The sequence below is a fragment of the Rattus rattus genome, chromosome 17, assembly GCF_011064425.1.
Source record: "Rattus rattus isolate New Zealand chromosome 17, Rrattus_CSIRO_v1, whole genome shotgun sequence".
In the NCBI taxonomy this organism is placed as follows: domain Eukaryota; kingdom Metazoa; phylum Chordata; class Mammalia; order Rodentia; family Muridae; genus Rattus; species Rattus rattus.
Genome location: NC_046170.1, coordinates 31,592,240 through 31,602,398, shown reverse-complemented (window position 1 = coordinate 31,602,398; position 10,159 = coordinate 31,592,240).

The window sequence follows — 10,159 nt, the reverse complement described above, 5'->3', positions numbered from 1 at the left end:
TCCTTTCTTCACAACTAGTTCCGTTTTAGTTATGTCATTGACTCAGGAGAATAATTTGCTCTTTTGAATATGAAGTCATTGGGAAGTTAATTGGAGGGCTGTGGCTGGTCTTTTGCTACTTCGAGGGTTCTTTTTCCCACCCTTTGTTCCCCCCTTCCCCCCCCCCCAGGTTTCAGCCTGAATCACTAGATAGGAGACAAAGAGAGAGATCCTTGAATCTAATTTCTTTTCTTAGTTCTTTCCTTATAGCTGGTCTTTACTATTTTGTGGGGTTCTTTTTTCCACCCTGTATCCCCCATCCCCAGTTTCACCCACTATCACTAGATGAGAGAGAGACAGAGAGAGACAGACAGAGAGAGACAGAAAAAGACAGATCTTTTTTTTTTTTTTTTAAAGATGTATTTATTTTATTTATATGAGTACACTGTAGCTGTCTTCAGACACTCCAGAAGAGGCAGATCTCATTACAGATGGTTGTGAGCCACCATGTGGTTGCTGGGATTTGAACTCAGGACCTCTGGAAGAGCAGTCAGTTCTTTCTGAGCCACCTCTCCAGCCCAAAGACAGATCTTTGAATCTAATTTCTTTCTTTTTGTTTCTGATTTGAGCACGACTACTAACAAACCACAGACAACCCACCCTCAATGACCACCAACCCCCGCCTAGTGGAGCTCTAGCATTTACACACCCTCTGAAAAGTTCCCAGAATTCCAAACGTCACACAATCACAGAAACTATTTGCAGCTGGTTAAACCTTGCCTCTTCAAGTGCACACTCAATAGTGTGCAAGCAATACTCAGCCACTGTGAAGCAGCCCCCATCCCCACACAGGATATTAAAACAAAAAACACATTCTTATGGTATTCCTGTGCTTTTTAAAGAAGCCCAAAATTCCAGACTTCTCACTGCAGAGGGTTGTACATTTAATCTCAGAGACACAAGCCAGATGATCTGAGTTTGAAGACAGCATAGCACGTTCCAGGCCGGACGGGGTTACAGAGTGCGACCCTGTCTCTAAATAAATAAACAAGCAAACAAATAAATAAATATTAATAAATAAATTAGAGGCATTCTAGATGCCTCTATAAGTGCTCTGCCAAGGAAGCACAGGGATATGTTAAATGTACACCCTACATGACGTCCCGTGTGTTGCTATGGGGAGTTTCATAGTTCAGGGTCCCTCTGTATGATTCTATGATTCTTAATAATTTTTTAAAATTTTTATTTATTTATTTTACATATGTATGTACCAGAAGAGAGCATCGGATTCCATTACAGATGGTTGTGAGCCGCCATGTGGTTGCTGGGAGTTGAACTCAGGACCTCTTAACCGTTGAGCCATCTCTCCAGCCCTGACTCTTAGTAATTCTTACGATATTTATTTTATGTGTATACATGTATTCCTGAGTGTAGCTATAGGCACCAAGTACATGAGGGAGCCAGGGGCTTATCTGCATAATCCTGGCTACCCAGAACTCATTTTGTAGACCAGGCTGGCCTCGAACTCAGATCTGCTTGCCTCTGCCTCCTCTAAGTGCTTGGGTGTGCACTAGCACTGCCTAAGATAGTTTGTCTTCATTGATAATCCCTGACTCTCTCAGGCAGATCACACGGATCATATAAACTAGAATTTCTCTTTTTCCCCCAAGTCAGGTCACAGAAACTCGAATTCACCTTCCCCGCCCCCCCGCCCCCGCCCCCTCTCAGAGTGTGCCTTGGAGCTACTGGTTGTCCAGAAACTGTCTGACCAGCTTGTGTAAAGTAGACAGATATCATGAGGGGTCTTGCTCTGTACCCTATACCCTGGAGGAAGGAATGCTGCACAGAGAAGTCAGAAAGAATCTAGACTGACAGGCTTTGCTGGGTTTCTCCACACAGCGTAGCATTAGACATAAAGGTGAGTGGTTTACAGAACCCAAAGGACAGAGTTCAGAGAGATTACTATAGGTCTGTGCACCGTAGAGGACCATGAAGTTACTCCTTCTTTCCCACTATATATATATATATATATATATATATATATATATATATATATATATATATATATATATATATCCTTTGTAATAAAACAATGAAGAAAAGTCTTCCCCCGAGTTCTGTGAGCCAGTCAAATAAATTAATTGAATTCTGGGAAGGAGTCATGGGAACTCTGATCTCTAGCTGGTGGGCCAACCAAGCAAACTAGGGCTTGCTTAATTAACACCTAAAGAAGGAAGAAGGGTCTCGGGAACATGGGCCTCCAACTGTGTCATTTCCCAATAGATGATGATTTTAGACAAGGTCTCATGTAGTCCAGGCTAGCCCTGAACTCCTGATCCACCTCTCATTATTTTTTTATTGCCAGGGAATTTTCTTTACTTATTATCATCATTATTATTTATTGCTATTATTATTAATGGTGGTGGTGGTGGTGGTGTGTGTGTGTGTGTGTGTGTGTGTGTGTGTGTGTGCATTGTGATATGTCCAAATGGAGGCTCATGCATGCCATTACCCACATATGGAGGTCAGAGGACAACTTTGGGGAGATACCTCTCTCCCTCCACAATGGATTCTGGGAATCGAGCTCAGGTCATCAGGGTTCCACAGCCAGTGTTCACACCTGCTGAGCCTTCTCCTTGGCCCAAGGCAGAGAATTTTCTGTTGTGAGGTATACAGTCGTTTTGCTTATCAATTGATCGATATTTGAGGCGTTTCTGCTTTGAGTTTATTACACACAGCGTTGTTAGGAAAATTCCTGAGCAAGTTTTAAGTGGACATATGTTTTCACTATTATTGGGCCTATAGCCTGGAAGGGAAGAACGGCATCATGTGCTGACTCTGTTTAGCCCTCCAAGGAACTTGCCAGACTCTTTTTTTCCACAGCACCATTTTCCGTTCTCGTCAGCACTGAATAAGGGCCCAACTTCTCGTATTTCCAGCAACACCTGTAATTTTAAAACTTCTGGCTTGGGCTTATAATATCAGAACTAGGGGAATGGGCAGACCATGAGCTCATAGTCGGCCTTGGCTACACAGCAAGTTTCTAGTCCAGCCTGGCTACATGAGACCCTGTCTCAAAAAAAAAAAAAAAAAAAAAAGTTCTTAAAAATCCTCCCAGTCCCTCTCCTTTCCTCCCTCCCTCTCCACTTCCCTTCCTGCCTCCCCCTTCTCTTTTCTTTCCCTTCATTCAACTGGCTTAGTACTACAAGATACTTTTTTTAAAAAAAGATTTATTTATTTATTATAAGTACACCGTAGCTGTCTTCATTCACACCAGAAGAGGGCATCGGATCCCATTACAGATGGTTGTGAGCCAACATGGGGTTGCTGAGAATTGAACTCAGGACCTCTGGAAGAGCAGTCAGTGTTCTTAACCACTGAGCCATCTCTCCAGCCCCACTATAAGCTACTTAATCACTCTACTGTACTCCTAGTTTGCACTATCCCTTTTTCTTTTCTTTCTTTTTTTTTTCTTTTTCTTTTTTCTTTCTTTTTTTTTTTTTTCCGGAGCTAAGAACCAAACCCTGGGCCTTGTGCTTGCTAGGCAAGCGCTCTACCGCTGACCTAAATCCCCATCCCCGCTATTCCTTTTTCAAATTTTGTGGGTTTCTTTCTTTCTTTCTTTCTTTCTTTCTTTCTTTCTTTCTTTCTTTCTTTCTTTCTTTCTGATGTGGTCTCACTATGTAGCCTTGGCTAGCCTGAAACCAGGTATGTAGACCAGGCTGGCCTCAAACTCATAGAGCTCTACCTTTCTTTGCCTCTGAGTGCTGGGATTAAACACATGTACCACCATGCCCAGGTCCCTCTTTAAAAAAATACATCTATGCCCAGACGTATGTGCCACAGAAGTCAGAGCTCAACTACTAGAAGTTGGGTCCTGGGGCTGGAGAGACAGTTTAGCAGATAAGAAGAGCATTGGCTGCTTTTCCACAGGACCCAGAGTTCAATTCCCAGCACCCACGTGGCTGCTCACAACTGTCTCTAACTCCAGTTCCAGGGCTTCTGACACCCTCACGCAAACATATATGAAGGTAAAACACCAATGAACATAATATAAAAATCAACATTTTTTTTTTTTAAGAAAAGAAGACGTTGGTTCTTTCTACTATATGATTCCAGGGCTCAAACTCAGGTTGTCAGGCTGGGCAATTAAGTGTCCTCAGCCATTGGACCATCCTGCTCTTTTACCTCAGCAGCTGTCCTACAGGGTGATTTGCATTTCCCTGGTGATTAGGATGTGCCTGTCAGTCATTTGTGTATCTTCTCTGGGGGCTGGGAAGGGAGGTCTTCTTAATCCTTCTCCTGGTCACAGGAACTCTTTGCTAGTCTAGGTATAGTCTCTCCTAGATATGTTATGTGTAGCTGTCTCTTCTCCTATCTGTTTTTGCCCCCTTGGTATCTGTGCACTCTTAACCCAATTGGTATTACCTGGGGGTAACTTTAATAAGGTACTCAGTGGAAGGAAATGTGGGCTAAGTAGGTGATGAATCCTCTGAGAGCCTCTGCCCGGAAGGCTGTTAGAGTTCAGATTCTGACTCAGCTGCTGTGAGGATCCTTAAGGCAAATTAATCTTCCTAAACTTCAGATCCTGCTTCCTCATTGAACCCATTTCCTCATTTCAAGGATCATATCAGAAAACAGACAGGACTCGGCCTGCAGGAATCCCTCCACAAGTTGTATTTACTATGCTGCCTCTTTTTAACATACATCTATCTATCTATCTATCTATCTATCTATCTATCTATCTATCTATCTATCTATCCATCCTCTATCATCTATTTATCTATTATCTATCCATCTATCTATCTACTATCTATTCATCCATCTATCATCTATCTATTTTTTTTTTTTTTTTTGGTTCTTTTTTTTTTAGACTGGGGATCCATCTTCGCTTCCTAGGCAAGTGCTCTACCACTGAGCTAAATCCCCAACCCCTCATCTATCTATTTATCTATCATCTATCATCTATTTATCTATTATCTATCCATCTATCTATCTACTATCTATCTATTCATCCATCTATCATCTATCTATTTATCTATCATCTATTTATCATCTACCTACATATCTATCATCTACCTACCTATCTATCTATCTATCATCTATTTATCTATCTATCTATCATCTATCTATCATCTACCTACATATCTATCATCTACCTACCTATCTATCTATCATCTATCTATCTATCTATTATCTATCTATCTATCTATCCATCCATCTATCATCTATTTATCTACTATCTATTCATCTATCATCTATCTATCTTCTATCTATCTATCTATTCATCCATCTATCATCTATCATTTATTTTGAGGCAGAGTCTCTCTACCTCTGCTGGATGTAAAGTGAGAGCCACCATGCCCATCCACTGTGCTGCCTCCTGATCCACCACAAGTCTAGTTCCTCCCCTCTTTCTTTTTCTCTCTCGGTTTCCTTTTTCTCCTCCGTTCCCTTTCCCCATCCATCCTTCTCCCCGAGGAAGATGCTGGCTTCATCCCAGCAGTTTTGCATGCCTGGACATCCTGGAGGTGTGATGTTTACTGAGCTCCTCCCCTAGAATCCGATGTGCCCAGCCACTGGGATTCCTGAGCAGGGATGGCCTCCAGCTGACACCAAACTGAGAGAAATCTGAGCCTGCCAGTATTATGTGTCACTCCTTAGATGCCATGCCAGGGCAGGGACAGGCTGGTGACAGGAGCAGCTGTCAGTGGAGCTCAGCTGCAAGTCCCTGGGCTCCAGCTCAGTGCCTATGATGTTTCTTGTTTCTCGAGTTTCCCCTCTGCAAACCAGGCAGAAAACAGCCTCCCCAGTATCCCTCAGGCTATGAAATAGCCAAGGATGTCTAGGGAACACCACTGACAGAAATGCAGGGAGAAAGCCTAAATAATTACTCCTAATTAATTAGACTTGAATGGTGGGGTGTCTGATTTCAAAACATTTATTTATGTCATGTACGCATTTGGTCTCAGCCTACAGCCCAGGCTGCCCCGAAACTCATCAGTTAGCCCAGGCTGGCCTCGGACTTGGAGCGGTACTCTTACCTAAGCCTCTAGAGGGCCGAGATTACAGAGTGAGTGACCACTCCTGGCTCTCCTGTGGCCTTTCCACAATTGTCTTATTGAAATGCAGCACTTCAGAAAAGAGCGAAGAACACAGAGTGGAGAAGTATCCGGTGGGCAAGCATTCTCTCTGAGATGATTCCAACGAAATGTAGGGCAAACTGGTTTCAAACCTTCTGGTGATCCTCCTGCCTCTGCTTCCCAAGTAGTGGGATCACAGGCACGTGCTACCTTGCTGGCCTGATGGTGTTTTTTGTTTGAGACATGGGTCTTATTTAGCCGAGGATGGCCTAGAACTCTCCATGAAGCCCAGGCTGGCACTAAACTTCTGGCCTTCCTGCCTCCTCTTCCCAGTGCTGGGATCACGGGTGTGCCCCACCACACCAGACTGAGCCACTGTCATTGATACATTAGCTCCCCTGTGGAGAAATAGCATGGCCAAGCCCCTAGAAGCTCTTTGTTCCCGCCAGCACCCACTGTCTAACCAGAACTCCTGGTTGTCACAGAAACTCAACTTGACTGGTTTAAGCAGAGATGGAATGCTTTCTCCAGTGGAGAATCTGCATCCCTGGCTGTCAGCGTGCTTGGGGGCCTTCGTTATTTCTCTGGTCCGTTCTCTTCTCTTGGCAGTCTCCCTCTCTACCTTGGAGAGTGACAGGAGTTCTGCTCCTTTTCTATTTTTATTTTGTGGGTTTACTTATTTCATTTTATGTATACGAATGTTTTGCCTGCAAGTATGTCTGTGCCTGGTTCCAGCAGAGGTCAAGAGGAGAGGGAGTTCAGATCCCCCTGAACTGGGGTCATGAGAGCCTCCAAGTGGATGCTGGGAATTGAACTCAGGACCTCTGGAAGAGCAACAAGTGATCTTGACCTCTGAGTCATCTCTACAGCTGAGGTGTTCCGTTCTTAATTTTTTTAAGATTTATTCATTTATTATATATAAGTATACTGTAGCTGTCTTCAGACACACCAGAAGAGGGCATCAGATCTCATTACAGATGGTTGTGAGCCACCATGTGGTTGCTGGGAATTGAACTCAGGACCTCTGGAAGAGCAGTGTTCTTAACCGCTGAGCCATCTCTCCAGCCCCCATCAGAGCTGTTTTTACAGCCACAAGTATGTTTTGTCTTGTTTTGTTTCAGTCCAAATGAGGGGCTCAGTGACCCACTTCGTGCTAATGTATAGAGGCCTTGCTATTTCCATAAACTGGTATCCAGCCTCACCTAGAAACTCTTGAACCTGTCTCTTGGTCTTTGGAGTTGGGGTCTGAAGGATAGCAACCGTCCTACCCTGAGAGGGCTTCTCTACTAACTCTCCTTACCTGATAGCCACAATAAGTAGCCCTGCTACAAAACTGGCTTTTCTTAGCTGACATTTTGTAGCCCAGTGTCTGTAATTCTGGCTGCAGTCCCTCAGTGGCTTTTTTATCATCTGTTTTCCCAGGAAACCTCTGACGGAAGGGCAGGAAGTCTGCATTTAGCTTCTTTAAATCCTGGGGCAACCTGGTCTATGGCCTGCTGCAATCTCACACTGGGTCTGTTTACTTAAAAGCAAAGATGGGGGTTGGGGATTTAGCTCAGTGGTAGAGCGCTTGCCTAGCAAGCGCAAGGTCCTGGGTTTGGTCCCCAGCTCTGAAAAAAAAAAAAAGAGAAAAAAAAAAAAAAAAGCAAAGATGGGTTGACTCAAGTCTGCAATGGGTGGCTGAGGAACACACTTTACAGGTCCAAGAGGGTAGATACCTGTTTCTCTGGAAGAATCAGACTCATGAGAATCAGAGGCTCCAGGTTCTTTCCTCCTCGGTAGGAAGAGGCCTATTCCACAGTGACCGGCAGGGCACCAGGATGCCTGTCTATTTAAACCCGGCAATATGGACTGCAGTTTGCCCTTTTGTTTCCAGGATCGGTGGGTATTGTTTAATCTGAGAGGACACCCGTGAACTGGTTAGTTGAACAATTATAGTCCCAGGAAGTTGGTTTCTGCCCATAGCCCCGGGGAATCTTTGGTGTTGGTCTGAGAGAGAGTCCAGTCCAATTGTATCTTTTGACTGAAAGCAGAACTTTCAGCTAGGAGATAGTCTTCTGACAGTCTGTAAGTCTGTGTCTCATCTTCAGAGAAGGTGACATGGCTTTCAGTTGCTGGGGACTGGTCTGGTGCTGTGTAAACTAAATGCTAAATTCTGAATCCCAAGATCTGGTTGTTCACAAGCTCACGTAGGTCAGTCTTGTGTTCCACACCAGTGTAATTGGCAGCTGTCTCACCGGAAGCTCGACCCCTCTGCCTCTATCCCCCACCAGCCATTTAGCTCTCTCCAGCTCGCCACCCTACCTACCTTTGGACTTGTGCTGCTCTTGGGAGAAACGTAAGCCATCGTTTAGGCTTAGACTTGGTTTTCAAAGGCCAAACCTGTCTGCTAATCTCTGGTGTGAGGCACCTTCCAGCTACTTCAGACAACCAAGACCTATTTATACCTTTCAACTTTTCTAACTTTAAAAATGTCTGGGGCTGACTGAATGACAAAGGAAATCTTTTTTAGCAGATGCCTTTAATCCCTTTTAAAAGGACCTCCCAGAAAAAAATTTAAAGTCTTCCTCTCTGGTCAATGTTAGACAGAAGGGAAAATCTGTTCTGTCCCCCACTGTATTGTCTGGCTTCGGTCTCTCTGCCTTGCCCAGGGACTTTTTTTAAAAATAGATCATTGGTTTAAAGGGTGACATAAATCATGAAAGAGAAAGAAATTGAACTTTCCCTTTTCCATTGGGCTCAGCCCAGGGAAACTTTATGCCTTCCCCAGGGTTGCTAAGAGCAGCCATGAAGTGAAGCAGAGAGAAAGCTCACTTGGGGAAACTATTTCTCCCTCCCTCTGTGCATTTTGCTTAGATGGTAGGGGTCCCCCAGTGAGAGGCCCTGCTCCTCCCTGCCTCCACACTGGGGTCAACCTTGATAGTGAGCAGAAATCAAGCAACAAAACAAGCAAGCACTTCGGCTCCTGAAGTGGGCAGGTGAAGGTTCAGGAGGGGTTTCTCTGGGTGACCTGACAGGGCCAAAAGGATTGGGGTCCCCAACAGGAGTGGGCAAAGGTCTTAAGCTGGTTTGGGGGAGGGTCTCACACCAGGGAAAGCATCTGAACAATACAGGGAAACAGAGCTGACAGAAACACACACAGAGTGAGAGAGCAAGAGAAAGCGAGAGAGAGAGAGAGAGAGAGAGAGAGAGAGAGAGAGAGAACACACAGAGGTATCCAATGACATTTCACATGGATCCAGCCACATACCTGTCTTTCATGACCAAACAGAAGGTGCCTTAACCAGACTTACCTGTGCAGGTGGCAGACCCCTCTGAGGCGTTAGGCCGAACGTCTCGGGTTGCACACCTCCTAGGAGTTCCCTCACTACCGTGTATTCTTCCTTGCTTCAAGAGGCTCTGAGACTCTCTGTGTCTCAAAGTCAGGTTTCTGGCATCTTGCTAGGTCTCCAGAGGACCGTTCCGACGTAGGTTTAAGCCAGTAGAAAGTCTTTACCAGACACCCAACAACTACACTAGGTGTTTAGGATCCCGGTGTAGCCTCGAACGTTTCTCAGGGTGAGCTTTTAAACACAAAAACCACGTTCTCGGTTGACATACTTCAGTTAGCAAGAACAGTAAGCCAGAAGCAGAATTACAGAAGCCCAAAAAGCAAAGTTGGTACGTTTAGAGACTTCCCCAGAGCTGCGGACTTTGATGGATTAGGCCTTTGTTTTGGTTTTGGCAGGTGGTGCGGTCTGCGTGCTGAGTTTTACAGCCTGAATGGTTCTTCCATCATGGAGTCAGTTGTGCTAAGGTCTAGGGCCCTGCTACAAAAACCTGGGCACTTTGGAATGAATAAGCAAGGCTTCCTCATGGAAAAAAAAAATCTACATTTGTCTGGTTGGTTTTTGGTGGTGGTGGTTTTGTTTTTATTATTGTTGAGGTGGCTCCAGTTAGCTCAGGCTAGCCTTGAACTCCTGATCCTCCTGCCTCTGCCTCTCAGATAGTGGGATCACATGTCTGTGCGACACCATGCCTAGCTTAGAGGCTGTCTTGCAAAGAACACGTGCCTAATACGTACAGTCATGATCAGACTGCTCACGCATTGCCAAGTC